Raw genomic sequence first — 15,411 nt, 5'->3', positions numbered from 1 at the left:
CTTGAACGCCTCCTCCCTCCCACAAAACATTTACCTATTGCGTCCTTAACCAGGAAAATAAACATACAGCTGCTTTGCTGTTTACACATCTCTTTATTTGCTTAGATGGCTTTGTTTTCCCTCAGACTCTTGATGGCATTTGCATAATATTCGAATCTGAAGTCATTGTAACAGAAAATAGTCATCTGAGCATCAGAATCTTCAAGTGAAAGGGATTTTGAGTGGCTCTGGAGTCTACTTCACCAGGTAGCATATAATTATTCTAGTAGAACGGGCTAGTGGGAGTGAAACGTGGTGGTCACATAGGATTGGGGCACGAATATAATACAAAAAGTATTGACGACCTTTAGCGTCTCTGCCCCAAATGAGAACTAAATCCATTCTGGTTTATTTTTTAAACGGCCTTGGACTAGAGACATTTCCCATACTGTGTCTGCATCTTGTGAAGTTGTTCACTGGCGAATGTACATCTTTGTTCCATTCATTTCAGTGTCCCTTAGGCGTCCTTTCTAACCCCCATCTCCTCTGATACTCATCTACGTCCCCTCTCTGTCCTTATCCTTTCGCAACAGTTGGTGTTGATATGTATACTGATGAGAACCACGTCTGTCTCAAATTAAAGTGTGACTCGGATAGGAAAACTTGCCACTTTCAGGTATGTGTGCTAGGTACATGAATGTTAAGTTCAGTTAACACAAAAAAAATGTGGCAGTCTTACCTCGGACAGTTTTCAAATTGCAGTGTTTTACAATAACACCAACTTATCGGACAGGTGAAAATCCTTATGTTTGACTTGCTGTCGGACATTGTTTTTCGTCCAGCATGCTCAACATCCGGGAGCCCCCCATAAAGTGCTGCATGTGATCTTGTGTTGCTTCAGCAGGAGAACCCAAACCTCTGATAATTTACTGGTCTCCCTAAAGTTTACGTTGCTACCCATAGTACTTCGTGGCAAGACAACGGCCCCATTGCCAGGCTATGGAGAGACTGATAGTTTGTGTCAGCTGAGATTCTAGGGAGCCACACCGGACTCTTAAAAATTGTTTCCCCACCAGGACTGAGCACTGCAGGAGATCTAAGGGCTCACCAAAACAAATGTTGCCGACTGTTGGCCTAGCCTGCAATTCTACCTCTACACAAGCTTACCCTTGCTTAGGATGTCTAACCAAACACATCCTTGAAGCAGCCTGTGGCCTCAGTTTCTGTCCTGAACTGTGGGCATTTGTGAAATACATATCATGGTTTCCAGCTGAGAAGTCTATACTATTTTCCTTGGACTATACATTCCTTTGATAATTTGTTAATTTCCTATTCCTCCTTTATGGAGAAAACTTGGTAAGATTTTCACAGCTCTGGTTGGTCAGTCTTGTGGATTTTGAACATGATCACCTTTTGATTGCCCATGGCCTCCTAACAACTGCGATCGTATAGCAAACACGGAAAATATCTAATTGACTTCCTAAAAACTACAGTGGTATAACAAACAAAAAGACACAGTTGAATATAAAATAAGATAAGTATATAACTGACAAGGCATGCATTTGTTAATTGTAGTTAGATACCGCAGCATGCAGTGATTTGCTGTGTGAAGAAGGGTGACGCAAACCAGACAACAGGGAATACTCTACTGCCTGCAACACACTGACCAACAAGAACATCCTTTCCATTACAGATGCCCATATCACCAGGTTCCAAGTCTAAAATGGACACGCCTGCTTTTCTTTGATCCTTCTCCATAGGGTAGTGCTCATTTGGCTGAAGCTGATTGCTCTTACTCAGAATATGGGCAAATCTAGTCAGCAGAGGGCATTATACTCTCTAAACTTGACGTGTTAAATGTATTGTAATTATTCTGAACTACTTAAAATGAGTTTGCACTGCTGGCAAATATCCTCTTGCCATCAGGGGTTGCTGTGTCAGCTGCACAACCAAATAATATATTCACGCTGTGAGTAAGTATTTCAGTATCAAATCCCAAAAACTTGATTATCTTTGTATCATTTTCCTTTTTTACATTTTATTTTGTTTTCAGATTTGTCAGTTCAACGAGTACAACTCCCAAAACATGTTTCATCTACTTGGACTTTATAGGTTCCATTTGTAACTGTGTAACAAGCAATAATTCTCTGCAACCCCTTAACTGGAATTTATAATATCAGGCTTTTAAAGTTTTGATGTCTGAACAGATCAATCCTAAAACAGGATGGCGTAGGTGCTCATCTAGACTATTTTATCTTTAAAATCTGTTATGTTATGTTACGTAAAGTCTCTTTTTATAGCGCACGGCTACCCCGAGGGGTGTCCCGGCGCTATGAATATACTACATCCATAACTCCAGGAGCTGTGTGGTTGGTTTACCGAAAGGTGGTTTGACACGTTCTACTTCTGTATTGCACCTAACTGCATAATCTACCGGATTGAGTGGTCAGTGGCCATTATGCCATTGTGTTGTTAGTAGGTGCATTCGAACAACTGTGAAATGTAAGGCTCGTAGTTTGTGTGCCTCAATGATTGGTGTCCCCTCTTTTGAGGCACTATAGTAAATAAGCCGTATTGCCACAGCTAGGAAACTTCAGACAGATTGTAGACATATAACAGTTTTGACGTGTTAAATTTTGTCGGACATCATTTTCCATTGAGACGCAATGCAGTAGTAAATGAACTAAGAAGCAAAGGATTGTGCAGCTTGTGGAGGACTCCAGGTCTTTCTCTCATAGATTAAGATTGTTCGTTGACTCTCACAGTAATTGCTATGTAACCACCATGTGTTCACAGGGGGAAACGTCTCTGCTCCATAGGGTGATGAAACCTAGTTTGTTTAGTTGATTATCATTTTACGTTTTGCGTGGCCTACTATACCCTTTTGTTAATATTCATCATTCTATTAAAATGCACTTGCAACAACTGGAGATTTAATTTGTGTGTGTTTTTATATGTTCATGTTCCCAAAGCTGTTGCAACCTCCTGAAGTCTCAGCCTTGAGTGCTCCGCCTAGCTTTTCCTCAAGAATTCAGTGAAAAAAGGATAAGCATTTACTTCGGGATGCAGTAGTGGCTGAGGCCCTATGGCACAAGTACAAAGTTGTCTATTTCCTACCAACCACTTCCATCCTACTCCAGTCCAGGTTGAATTAGAGGAACTGGCTTTAATAGAGTCGTCCTACACATTCCTTTCTGCAACTAGAGCTGGTTTTAAAAGAGGTGTCTAGCACAGTGTTGGAATTTTAGAAATGTGGGGGTTTCCCACCGGCATAGATTAAATTAGACGACAGCCTTTCAGACACTAAAGAGGTTTAAAAGACGCATGGAATAGTCTCGTACTTTTTATGAATGCTATTGCAGATTTCCTACTCCTAGTGGCAGCACAAAGGTATCTTTCTTAGCCCTTCTTTGATTTATTTAAAGCAAACTGTGGTAGGCATTGCATCTTGAATCCATGTTACTCCCTATTTTGGGGGGAGTGAAGGAATGACCTTTCTGGGTTTTTCCCAACGAGTCCTTGTTGCCACTTTGTTTTCTTGTGAGTGCAGTGGTTGTCTTAAAGCTTAGGATGGAGGTGATCCAAAGGACCAACCAAATAAATACATATGCTTGAAGCCACATATTTTGAGGTATTTGATACGTAAATGGCAGGTGACTGTAGCATTAGGAATCACTGGCATCTTGAAATTTGCATTTGATTTTTGTTCTTATTGTGCATATCATATTAGTGAACTATATTGTACCTTATTCCAAACTTTGAAACCACTTAATGGTATGTTTATTGCTTTTCATGTTTAAATAATTATTCTATTCTGCGCAAATAGAACTCGTGAACAGACCTTCCCAGTACCTTGTAATCATCTCACATTTCTATGCCATCATGTAAATTCCTGGTGTCCTTTCGTAGCAAACAGACTGGGTGGTAGGAAGGGAGAGAGAAGTTGCATAAAGTCTCCAGGATGTTTCTCAGACTTCAAAATACCAATCTTACCGTTTACGATAATACAACTGATATTGTACTATACCATTATCTAGGACATAACAGTTCATAGCAGGAGATCACCTTAAAATAAACCTACCCTAGTGTCTGTTCGCCACAGTCCCTATTATCAGTTTGGATGGATGGTCTCACCGACAGAATCCAGAAATGCACTCACTGGGGTCAGCTTTAGGGAAAGACCTGTATTTTCCACTAATAAACAATCTTTAGTTTGGCAGGGTACCATAAGGTAGCCTCCGTTTTTAAAGACCAGAATGTTCTTTTAATCTCTAGCAACTGTCCCGTCTTTGCTGTGTGGACCTGCTGTAGTCTGGAAACATCAGGATTTTTTAGTAAGTCAAATGTACTTCTTTTTTTCCTGATGCCGCCCTTAGAGGCTCTTTCATCTGTTTCCCAGAATAGCAGTCATTCACCCCAAAGGTTACTCCTTTCCTTGGTTTCTTGTTGGCAGACTGTATGATTAACTGACATCAGCTTAAGTGTTTTTGAGGGAAAGACTTAAATACCTAAAAAAAACACTGTATGGCATCTAGAAGTGACCCATCCATCGAGTCCGGAACCCCCCAACAAATGAACTTTTACAGCTTTGGCCATATCGTCCTGATATTCAATCTGGGTTTCCAGGGGGATCATTGATTTTCTTTTTTTATTGCTCAGTCTCCAAGGCACTTGGGGCTTTGTTTTCTGTGTCAATTGCTACTCTTCCATTTCTACTTTACCTACTGTTGCTGACATTCTATGTATCGCAGATTCTGCTGCATTCAGTTGCTTATCCATTGCCAGTACGGTGTTTTCTATTGTTGTGACTCTTATTGTGTTTCTTGGAGTGCTCTGAAGTACACAGAGCCTCCAGGATCTGGGAGGCACCATTGTCTGGCCCGACACTCGTCAGTGACTGATATTGTACTGTATTGTAATTGCATTTATATAGCGCTTACTACCCCTGACGAGGCGTCAAAGCGATTTTTCGGTAAGTAGCACGCTACTCCGGGATCCATAGATGATTGGTGTTGAATTAGTATAGTAAAACATGCAAGTACTTTTTAAGTGGTGGCTAGTTTAGTTATTTGGATTTGGAATGATAGCAGAAGGATAGAGGAGGAAAAAAGGTTTGTATTTATATATCGCTTGTTACCCCTGATGGGGTGTTGAAGCACGCTACTCCGGAAGCCCATAAAAGATAGTGTGAATTAATACGGTGAAATATGAAAGTAATTTCAGTGGTGGATATTAGTCAGTTATTTGGAGTGAGAAGGATAGCAGAGGGATAAAAGGGGAAGAAAGGTTTGCATTCATAAAGCACTTGTTACCCCTAATGGGTGTTAAAGCACTTTTCTGGTGAGTAGCACGCCACTCTGAAACCCATTAATGACTAGTAAGTTTACTGGGAGTGTCCTGTCCTGTCTCCCCCCCGCCCCAACTGACATGGGAAGGGCTATGGTCCAAAAAAAAAGCAAGTGTAGCTCATTTGGGTTTTTCTTTTAAATCTTTCAAAGGCGTTGCAGCAGTGCATTTTCCCCCCTATTTTTTCCTCCCTTCAAGTTCAGTACCAAATTTGCAGTCTGCTCTAGTAGAGTACCAAACTTGCAGTCTGCTCTAGTTGAGTACCAAACTTGCAGTCTTCACCGAGAGCCCACTGCAAACCATCATCTAAGGCTCAAATGCACACACTTCTCCTAGTCATTTCGTGAACAGATCTTCATCCAGTAGGAGTGGGAACACGTTCACATGTCCCCTATGACCTTCCTTCCCAGATTATCTTCTCCACTGGCCCGCTACCAAGAGGATAAAGCAGGGAGCTTCGCTGGCTCTCCTCATAAGCACCACCTCACCTCTCCGAGCTCTATGTAGGAGAGCTCAGCAGGCACCCCATCTATTGATGAATCGTCCTCACCTCTTTAGAACGGCTAACCTTTGGGCGGTCCCTTTTAAAATGCTCTCCCAACAGCACTGCAGTTCTCCCTTGTTGGTCTGCTCGTTCCAGGGCTCATTAGGGACAGGCACCTGCTAGTGAGTATGCTGCCTCCTGCCGCTTCACGGGGACACTGAAGATTGGCATTGCTTTATAATTGTTTGTATGGTTATGAAAACGTTTCTGTCTCTGAAATATATCCATTATGTGTTTTAAATAGAAAACATATTGGCAACAGTGTCCATTTGGTTTAGTTCACTAAATCTTACTCAACATCATTCGCTTTAGCACATCCATACCTCTATTTCACTTTTCAAATTGGAGGCTGCAGTTTGTTTCCTTCACTAATGTTCAATTCTCTGCTGTGGCCATCTTTGTGCTAACAGTTAGATTTTCTATCCCCACTGTCCTTGTGTAGGTGTACAAGGATTTTGTAGCCCATACCTACAGGAAACATTATTTAGAAAGTTGAACGTTTTGATTGTGAAAAATAGCTAAATGGTGTGGCAGGGAAGTACTGCAGCTTTTAACAAAGCTGTACACCTACTTTGAGAGCACCCTACAGCTCTGTTCCCATCTGGCACCCAAACAACATTGCCTGGTCTATTCGATAGGCACGCTTTAATATTGGTTGCTTTCAAAGGGCTTAATATAACTCTGAAACACTTGGGGGGGAATGGAAAAGAAAAAGGAAAAATATGTAGTGTAGTATAATGACAAACGCATTTTCTCCAGAAAAATCTGGACTTGCTTTGTTACACCAAAATCCTGAATTTGTACACATCAGCAGTTAAATGAGATGCAGATGAAATGAGCATTAGCATAGCCAATAGGTCTTGCCTATGAGACTTATTGGCTCTGCCAATGATATTTCTCCATGTTGTACAGCACCGCCCCTGCTATACAGCAAGGTTAAAAATCCTTATAACACGTCTGCTGCATAATTTTGTAAGTGCATGCCAACAAGTATATTCATGCCTACAAAATGAAGCAAACATTATTTTTGTTATTTACCAATCCGAGATTGATTGGTAAATAAACAGTCGCGCCAAAAGTGCTTTTTTTAAATTTTAAGCAAAATCACTTTTAAAAAAACAAACAAAAAACTGGGGAGTATTGTGGGGTGAAAAGTGGTTGGTTGGGAGACGGAGCACACAGAGAAAAGTGCAGGCTAGGCGAGAACGGCATGGGCAAGAAATAACACGGAGCACGACTGGGACGAGTGAATGACACAGGCTTGAACGTTTGTGCAGGGACGAGTTGTGCTTCTTAGAGCAGATTCTTCAAACTTGAATACACGAATAGACTTCAACATATTTCACAGTAGCACCTCTAATGATCTTTTGTGGGAGCATGAAATATATCAGTGTTTCAAAGAGAATAGAGCGAGTGCTTTAAAACAAACACAGCTGGCACATGGGGTGGGGGAGCAAAAGGAAATGGGGAAAGCAGAGGGTAATTGACCCTGCCAACCACTGTGATAATACTGAGCAAGAAAATGCGCTACTTCCCATTTTTAACCTCACCCAGCACAAACTCTCAAGTGGGGAACTGTCATTGCTCAACAAAGGGCTCTCCTTTGTCCCCACCATCTGCCCAAACTATCTTGATGCCCAAACTGAATTGCTGAGACTCTTCAGAAAGGTCAGGCTACTTAGCTATTTCCTTTTGAATCCCTCACCCACTAAACACACCAACACCCCTTTCAAACCACCTTCCAAGTTTTCTCCTACAGGTGGAATGATCCCACCTGAAATCCCCACTTTCGAGAATTTTTTTCTAAATGATCTCACAGCGATAGAACATCAGAAATCATTTGTACCCTATAACATCTCCATTACCGAAAAAAATGCCCTTGCTTCACTGAAAAACAACTCCTCCCTTTTCATAAAACCTACTGACAAACAATCTAAATGGCAGTCCATCAGACCCGGCTTGGAAAGATTACATTGGCTACCTGTAAAACAAAGAACTGAGTTCAAAACTGGATGCATTATTTTCAAAGCCTTGCAGGACACTGGACCAAAATGTATTAGGAATCTTGTTTCTAGGTATAACCCATATTTAAACCTTCGCTCTGCGCATAAAAGCTTTCTGACTGTCCCCTCCTTTAAGAAAAAACGGTTGGGGGGTAACTGCATTGATCACCTTGCAGCTACCTTTTGGAATTCCCTTCCCCTGCCTGTTAGACAGAGCCCTGATCTTCTTACTTTTAGACGCTCTTTGAAGACTTGGCTTTTTAAACAGGCTTACTGTTAAAATATTTGGCTTCTTAAACAGGCTCACTGTCAGAGTAATTACTAGTGTTATGTTTCTCTCCGATAGCGCCATGAAGCCTACGGGCGTACGTGCGCTTAATAAGTAATTTTTAACATAACATAACATAACAAAGGGGGTGGAATTGTGATCCAGGGAATAGACAATTACCGAAATTAAATCCTCCGCCTGCTCAGTAATACTGACCACTATTGTAAACTTCCCTACAATCCCACAAAAGAAATACAAAAACTGATCCTAGACATCACCAATGGTGCGCTTGAAGCCGGGTACTTATCCAAAAAGGAACATGAATTCCTCAACACTAAAGCTCCCAGAATACCAGTGATCTATTGCTTACCTAAGATCCACAAAAACTCTGAAACTCCCCCGGGTTGCCTGGTTGTCTCTGGCCGCGGCTCCATATTGAAGCCCCTCGGACATTACATACATTTTTTTGTCAAAGAATTTGTTCCTGAAACCCAATGCTTCATAAAAGATAGCATGTCCATGATAAACATGATCGAAGAACATCCTTTTGATTCCACATCCAGCACCATGTGCACGCTGGATGTGGAATCCCTCTACACTAACATTCCACAACTCAAGTCATTAAGGGTTATTGAGAGAGTCCTCAACACACGATCACACCCACACAATGTCCCGTCCCTGTTCATCCTCTGGAAATCTGCCTGACAAAGAATTTATTCCTATTTGAGAGCCAATTTTATGGCCAGGTACGTGGGACATCCATGGGAGCTATTTTTGCTCCCAACCTAGCTATCCTTTACATGGAAAACATTGAAACATGTAGCATCCTGAATACCTCCAATCCTTTCCACAGTGCCATTGCCCTGTGGAAACGATATATTGATGACATTTTCATGTTATTTATTTATTTATTTTGTGCAATTTTTAAAGCGCGCAAATACCCATACGGGTGTCTCGGCGCTAACGTTCCAGAACTCACTTCATGCGATAGGGGGAATTTAGGAGGAAAACAGCCATGTTTTGAGGCTCTTTCTAAATTTGAGTAGCGTAGGGGCAGTTTTAATGTGGAGTGGTAGTGTATTCCACAGTTTGGCAGTTGCAGTGGTAAAGCATCTGTCTCCCCAGTTAGCCTTTCTTGTCCGTGGGACTTTTAGCAAATAGGCTGAGGACGATCGTAAGGTCCTGAGTTGTTCCACTGGACAAAGGGCTTTTTTTAAGAACCGTGGTCCAGGGTTGTTCAAAGTTTTGTAGGCTATGCACAAAGCCTTAAATTTAATTCGACTCCTGATGGGGAGTTAGTGTAACTCTTTGATGCAAGGGGAAGTTGGGGTGAATTTGGGGATGGATAATAGGATTCTAGCCGCGGCGTTTTGCACCGTCTGAATTTTGAGTACCTTTTCCTGAGCATTCAGGAGAAGGGAGTTACAATAATCGGTTCTTGAGAACACTAAAGTGCTGATCAGTGTTTTACCCGCGGATTGCGGTAAGTAGGGGAGTAGTTTTTTTAATTCTTTTTAAGATGTAGAAGGCAGATGATACCACCGCGTTGGCGTGATGGAGGAAAGTCAACTTGTTATCAAATGTGACTCCCAAATTGCGGACCTTAACTACCGGTTGGGGTGGGGGGCCCAGCTCAGATGGCCACCACTGGGGGGACCATGCCGGCTGCAAGCTCCCGAATGTCATCACCTCCGTTTTATCGGAGTTTAGCTTGAGGCAATTTGATGACATCCAGGAGCTTATCGCCTTCATTCCCTCTTGGAAATTAGCTGCGACAGACTCTGGCGACTCCCTGACTCACTTACTGCACTGGCTCAATAACAACTGGCGGGGGCTCAAATATACACTCTCTATGAGTAAAGACTCCATCCCTTTCCTTGATCTTGAAATTAAACACATTGATGGCCGTTTGACTACCAGTCTCCACCGTAAGCCCACTGAGCATAACACCCTGCTCAACTACAGCAGCCACCATCCTCGTGTCTTGAGAGACTCCCTTCCATTCTTGTAATTCTTTCGTATCCGAAGGAACTGTTATTTCAAGGAAGATTACTTTGCTGAAGCAAAAACTCTCAGCAACAAACTCCGTAATTGAAGCTACCCTCGAAAACTAGTACGCCGTTCTCTAAAACGAGCATGGTACTGCCCCCGTGAGGTTCTATTGGAACCCAAACCTAAGAAACACCAAGACAGACTCATATGTGTGACAATCTTCTCCCCTGCGTCAAACGCAATAAGAAAAAGTATACTAAAACATTGGCCAGTACTCAATGCAGGCGAACTACAGATAGACCGTCCCATGTTCGCCTTCAAAAGAGCAAAGAATATCAAAGACCACCTAGTAAGGGCAGTGCTGCCGCAACCCGCAACTAAAGTAACACTCTGATGCATGGGTTCTCCCCACTCTCACCGGCCATGTGAAATGTGGCGATTGTATAACATGTGATTCTACTGTTGAAGGAAAAACATTTTCATTTGGTACAAACAAATTTGAGAGAAAACACCTAGCTAATTGCAACTCATCAAATGTTGTGTATGCCATCTTTTGCCCCTGTATGAAAATCTATGTAGGCCATACAACCCAAAAAGTCAATATTCGCATTGGACAGCACCGTAGCAGGATAAGATGCAACACTGCAAATGCTCCTCTTGTTGAGCACTTCAAGGAAAAAGGACACAATGAGAGACTTTACATGGACAATTCTCACTTTGATCAAACACCCACCGTGAGGAGCGGATGTGTCTCAACTATTGAACAAGGAGGAATTAAATTGGATCCTGCGGACCAACAGTATCCGCAATGGACTGAACCGTCTTGAGGACTGGACATCCCTCCTTTAATTTTCTGATCCTCACCATTTGCAAATCTTCCTACTACTCTGTCAATCCTATGTTCTCCAAATGTTTTCCCTGTTTCCCCCCCTTTTTTTTATAAAAAAGGTGTTCTCTATTATGAATGACTATTATGAAGTATGTATATATGTACATAAGCTACCCGATGCTCACTGCACTTCACTTTTTGTCACCACACCACTTGGTTCTTGGCACACACTCCCCACTCCATGGCAGCATTGCCACCACCTTGATGCTCCTTAATTTTGTTAAGGGAATTAGTTGCAACTGTACTAGGAAGAAATCACTCTTACTTCCTATCTCTATTGCCTTTAGGGATTAAGCCACAATCTGCCTATCTATGCCCCACTCCAAGATGGCCGCCTTATTCAGGGCCGGAGTACCTCTTCCATTTCTTCGACCCTCTCTCCCACGCGACATCTTCCACTTAAGCCGGCTGCTTTCAGTAGCATGGCAGCGATCCCCGCGCTGCTCGCCTGAAAAAGCGATCCTGCTTTCGGTAGTTAAACCGTAAGTAGATTCTGTAACCCGCCCCCCGCTCCTCTCACTGTCCCCATGACCCAGCATTTAGTATTTTCTTGGTCTTGTCTCTTTTCCCCTTAGGGAGCCGCGATTCAGACGGCATCGATAACAGACGCAGGAATTAACACAGACCCGCCATCACCCCCGCAGGCTCTCCTTCCCGCAAACACTTGCTTTCCTGACTGGATCCTCGGCCCCCGTCACTCTGCCATGGTAATTTCCGCCGTGCTCCCTTTACCTAACTCGATATGCCAATCTGCTAACAAACCACCTCAACACACCGCGACGCATGTCATTATGTCACTTCTCTTCTTTCATCTTAAATAACCAGTGACAAGCCCCTTTTAAATCACTCCTCGCACTGCGCCGTATGTTACTATGTCACTTCTCCAATTCAAACCAGTGATAAGCTCATAGATGCTGCAGATTTCTCCTATCTTCTTATTTTTAAATCACTCCTCGCACCACGCCGATTCTGAATGTATGTAAACGCACTCCTTGGACACCGTGTCAACCTTTCTTACGTATGTGCCTCTACATACACTGAGCCGATTGCGATGTTTAAAAATCACCAACTCTTGAAACACAGTTCTGAATGCTCCACTGTCCTACCAGGCTCCGTGCTCACTCCGATAGTTATAACTCTACATACACTGCGCCAATTGCGATGTTTGAAAGTCACCAACATTTGTAAAACAAATCTGAATGCTCCACGGTCTTACCAGGCTCCGTGCTCACTTTGAAAGTTATAACTAAACAGCCACTCACTACGCCGGTTTCCCAAATTTTCACGCAGAAACCCTATAGTTTTGAGTCGGGCACGAGCATGCTAGCCATGCCAGTAAGTCACTGTGCCAAAAGGATTATGCCATCCACCATGAGTAATATTCGGTATGATCATGAAAAATGCCTTCATGTCACCAATAGTGGTAACTTTCAACACATGCCTAGCAGTATAATCACAATGTGTTGTTTTTCCTCTTTTTCTTCCCCCTTCCCTCCATTTTGTCTTAATTGCTCTGATTTTGTTTTAAATGAATGTAGTATGAAAGGCAATTATATATATTATTCAAGACAATCATGATTTATATACTTGTCCTGAAGATGATGCCATGTATCTGAGGTCTGGCATTGAAACGTCTCGACACATTAGTACCATATGTTCCTAAAACGCTCTCAATGCTCTGTACAATGGTACCTTCATGCAATCAAGTCTGTACACTGACTACTAGTACACAGACTGCCTTGTTCGCTCTTGCCTGAAATCTGTTGTTTTGTCTTGTTCCTAGTGGGTCACGGGCTGTGCCCCCTTGACATTACGTCTGATTCATTGCCATTGTTTGCATTTCTCAAAATAAATTCCTGTCCGGCTGGACAAAGGACATACCAACTATTTAGTGTATGCCTATTCTTACCCTGATCTCTCAAATACTAGGGTCCACTGTTTTCTGTAATAAGCTAACGCCCAAGGTCCCTACTGCATTACCTTCGGGTTCCCTTGTTTCCCAATAACTGGGTTGGCAGAGAAGCACACAAGGGAGGCAACTGGGAAAAACATGCCCTCTTATAAAATGCTTTACGCAAAAGATAGTACCAAAATAGCTAGCACTCTTGGAATAATAGGAGGAGCATATAGGAGGAGCATATACGAGCGGTGGTGAACAAGCTATGCTCCTTGGGAAGGACGAAGACAGGGTGGCAGGGCTAAAACAAAGCCAGTGAATCGAAAACAAGCACACGTGAGTGACAAAATACAAAGCCAGTAGTAAGCAATAGGCGGAATGCATTCTGAGGTAAGCTTTCAGCATGCCCACAGTATGCATTTGTTACTAGACAGCTGTGCTGTCGGGTGAGCTTCAACCTAAAAAGTAAGCTTTTGAGTCTTGCAAATAATGTAGTTTGTGTGTATGCAGTGTACATTACTTAATACATTGGCCTTGATCACTTTATATTTAGGATTTATTACATAAGTCACACGTACTGTGCCTAACATCCAGTGAACAAAAGACCAGAATGTGTTAAGAAGACAGACGTTTGCTGTTCATTCCTGACACTTTAAAAGTGCTTTTTTCTACCCATCACTGCTTAAATTTACCTGTTGATTGGTGGGCTATTTAGTTTAAAATCTACTGTTTTACCTGCCCTTGACTTCATAAATGTACCTGCTGGTTTATGGGCTTTGTAGTTTAAAAACTGCTGTTTCACCTGCCTGTGACTGATTAAATGTCCGTTCAAGTTTCCCCCTATACGGTGCTAAGACCTGTGCGAAAGCAATCCACCGCCAGCTCCCTTTTTAGGTCTCGTAGAGAGACCTATTGCCGCCCATCCACAAAGCTGACTTTTTACGATCCGGATTTTGACGAGTGCATGTGCTCTCATGCACGAGCTTGCCCGAGCCTTCTGCCTGCCTCCTGCCTTGAAGGCAATCTACTTCTCCGCCCCCCTGGCAGCCAAACGCTCTTCAAAGGGTTTGCTCCACGCCCCCGCCTGCACCACTCTCCATACTTCTCCTCCCACCTCCTACGGCCGTCCTTTCTGCCCGCCTCGCACACCACATCAAAGTGTCCAGATCACAGCCTGTCCAGCCTGTGCCTTCTCTCCCTACCATTAACCCTGCCCCCACCACCTCTCGATATTGCTGCTTGTTTTAAACTTGTTTCTTCATTTCGCGGCCGTTTTTTTGCGGCCGCCAATGCTTGTTTCATGTCTCCCCACCCCGCTCCGAGATCAATTCATGGCACTTCCTATGTGAATTCGATGCTGTGACTTGTTTTTTTTCTAGTTTATTCTTGCTGAAGAAAAGATATTGGAAGTGACCACGGAGAGCATCTCGCAGAGGTAGTTTAATTTCGTCGCTCTAGGCGTTCAGAGGCAGAGTTGTTTTCTCTTTGAAAGCGCATAGCCGAGTCCGGACGAGGCGCTTTCTTCTTCTCCAACACACTGCGTTTAAGGCAGATCTGTGTCATCTAGCTGGCGCGCGCAATATGACTCCCGCTTCTTGTAAATAAAACGTAGCTTGTTTCCCGTGCTGTAAATGCTGGGAGTCACGGAGTGCACACAAACACATCCGAGGCAGCCTGCGACTATCTCCAGGGCAATTTCAGGCGATGCTCCGGAAATTTATATTTTTTTTAATGGGGCAAAATAGTTCGTATTGCAACACTCCAATACACAATCATCCGGCACATTACAATGAGCTATTAGTTTTCCGTGACAGTACATCATGAACATGCAGATAAGAAAGTGAGCTCTCAAGGGTGTATGCGATTATCAGCAGCATGCACGTAACTCACTGAGCCATCTTCCTGACAGAGGAGGTGCCGAGAATTCCTCATACAACTTGCCTAAAAAGAAGCTGATGTATCCAACCTGCTGACCTTTTCCTGTGCCTGAATGGCAGTCCATTTTGTATGTTGCTAGTTTAATAACGGGGAAAGCATTCATAGTTGACCACTCTACGTACTGAACTAGTTTTTATTGTGCTGTGGCCTGTGTGGCAGTGCTACTGAATAAGAGCATATTTAGGGCCTTGTAGCAAGTGTGGAGTACTGTGCACCCCTCAGAGGCCTACTCACTGTCCACGGCCTTCTCTCTTAGGAAGAAATGTTTGACAAATTAACATGAAGCGTGGCACCCGTCCGTGATGCTGCACTTTCCAAATCATAGCCTGCACTATGCTCGCAGAGAGTGTGGGCGTGTGGAGCCTTGCTCTGTAAACATCATGTGGCAACAACGTGCATCTGTACTACTAATTATTCTTGTAATTATGCAGTTTCGTAAAACACCCTGCATACAGATAGAGAAATGATAGTCCTTGTTGTGGGAGTCCTCTGCCATTTAATCCTACTCATTTGTGATTTACGTTTTACACGATGCCGGTGAACAAGGTTCAGAAA

At 43.0% G+C, this 15,411-nt stretch overlaps 1 protein-coding gene across 1 annotated transcript in view; it reads left to right on the top strand.

Annotated features, from left to right (window-relative positions):
- ITPKC (inositol-trisphosphate 3-kinase C) overlaps window positions 1-15,411 on the top strand; it is a 902,887-nt gene that overhangs the window by 830,706 nt on the left and 56,770 nt on the right. The gene's annotated exons all lie outside the window — the stretch shown is intronic.

Source organism: Lissotriton vulgaris, chromosome 9, assembly GCF_964263255.1.
Source record: "Lissotriton vulgaris chromosome 9, aLisVul1.2, whole genome shotgun sequence".
Taxonomy (NCBI): Eukaryota; Metazoa; Chordata; class Amphibia; order Caudata; family Salamandridae; genus Lissotriton; species Lissotriton vulgaris.
Note: the sequence above shows the minus strand (reverse complement) of the source record. Positions and strands in the feature narration are given on the sequence as shown.